This window comes from Giraffa tippelskirchi, chromosome 2 (assembly GCF_054371585.1).
Source record: "Giraffa tippelskirchi isolate mGirTip1 chromosome 2, T2T-mGirTip1v1.2.pri, whole genome shotgun sequence".
Lineage (NCBI taxonomy): Eukaryota > Metazoa > Chordata > Mammalia > Artiodactyla > Giraffidae > Giraffa > Giraffa tippelskirchi.
Genome location: NC_137276.1, coordinates 42894594 through 42896849, shown reverse-complemented (window position 1 = coordinate 42896849; position 2256 = coordinate 42894594).

Genomic DNA, 2256 nt, shown 5'->3' with positions numbered 1-2256 from the left:
CTCATTTGTCTTTAATTATCACCTAAACTTTAGAAATCTTGCATATCCAAGTCTTGTCTCAGGCCATCCGAGTCCCCTGGACCTGTCATAAGGGTGGCAGAAGTAATTAGCAAGAGATTTTAAAGGAGATATGGATCAGGAAAATGATTAGGGCACCATAATGATAATAAGCTTGAGTGAATTGAATATAATTTTCATTTTAAAAGATGGCATCTCTTTACAGGTAAGGAAAGGGGGTCCTTGAGAAAGGAGACATTATGGTGCTAAGCACTGCAAAAGACATAAACACATTATAAATGTTTTTGTGTTTGCTTCGATAAAATCGCTATTGCCCTTTCAGGCCCCAAATTTAAACTGTTAGCTTGAAATGGAGAACTGTTTTATCTTCGGTGTGCCCAAACTGTTCTTCATTATGAACTAGCTTTATTCTAAAGATCTATGCTTTTCCATTCGAGATCTACAGGAAAATAAATAATACTGGTTCCAAATAGTTTCTGTAAGAGAATGTTCAAAAGTTTGATCATATGCAGATCTCTTTGTTATGATATAGTAAACTTTGATTGCATCACTTCTATCTAAACATGTTTCTCCTGTCTCTCAGTTTGTATGGGGAAATTAAGATTGGTTTTCTTGGTTGGTTTCCTGTGTTTTGTTTCTCTTAAAGCACAATGGTATCCAGTTGTTCCTGGGGCTCTATGTTCTGCCAAGTCTTTTTCTTATCAATCTGCTAGAGAAAAAAAAAAATCATAAGGATGTTTGTTTTTGCAATAATTAGGAAGGAATTCTAGCTTCTATATTCTCACAGATAGCAGGAAGTACACCCATTGGCCACAACCCTAATCACTGAACTTCAGATTCCTTAAAAGCTCTATTATTTTAACTACCATTCTCTCTCTTTTTTTTTTTTTTAAAAGGGGGGGGGGCTAGTTGTGGAAACCTCAAGAAATGCACAGGAAATAACTGCCTGAGAAAATGTTAGCCAGGGAATTGGGTCATATAACAAAGTGGGAAGGCATGACTAAAGCTACAACCAAACACTTATTTAAATTCTCAAACTGTCTTTGTTTGTGACATTACATATTTGTAAAAAAATAACTGTCACAATACATATATCATGTGTTAGAAATATCACTGTCCATTTAGGCAAAGAGCCAAGACATCTAGTTAATTGTTGACTTTTCAAGGCAAAGGGAAATGGAGAGTTAAGTCAATAATTCAGCCAATAATCTTGCTGCTGAGAGAATTTGTGTTTAAAGATTCCATAGTGATTGCCCACAGAGGCTGCCTGCCATCACTGCTCATTTTTGTTTTGGACATCCAGTTGCTTCACGAGTTTACAGACATATGAGACTGTGGAGACAGTGAGAGCCCTGGTCTTTATTCTTAAATATTTTTGGTTGATGCCTTGCACTAGAAAGAACCAATGTAAATATAAGACATTCTCTCTGATAACTCAAGACCAATCCAGATGTATGCTTATTCCATATCAAGTAAACCTGGGTTTGTATCCTAGCTTTGCTACTAGTGCAGCATGTATGAATTTGGGCATGTTTTTATCATCATTATGCCTCAATTTCTCTCTATATAAAATGGCAATCAGTTCAGTTCAGTCGCTTAGTCGTGTCTGACTTTTGCAACCCCATGGACTGCAGCACACCGGGCTTCCTTGTCCATAACCAGCTCCCTGAGGTGGCAATAGTAGTATCCAAAATGTCAATAGTAGTACCCAATTGTCTTACAGTTTAAATGAAAAACGTATCTAAACCTCTTTGCTTGATATTTGGTACATAATAGGGGTTCCCTGGTGACTCAGAAGGTAAAGAATCCGCCTGCAATTTGGAAGACCTGGGTTCAATCCCAGGGTTGGGAGGATCCCCTGGAGGAGGGCATGGCAACCCACTCCAGTATTCTCATCTGGGAAATCCCATGGACAGAGGAGCCTGGCAAATAAGTACTCATTAAATGTTAGCTACTATTACTATTATTCACGATGATAAATATGACCATTATTACAATCTATAATACCACAACTACTCTTACTAGGAGGAATTATATCCCCATTAATCACAAAGAATTTGCAGTCTAATTAATAAATCATCAAATCGAAAATACCTCAAGATTTTTTTTTCATTATTCTATTAAGCATAGCTAGAGTGTAGAAGATCAAAATCACAGGGCTTAAGATCATCTAAGAATATAAAACAAATCTCAGCCTCCCTTCTCTAATGTTCTCAGTGAAAAGGATGCAATGTCATT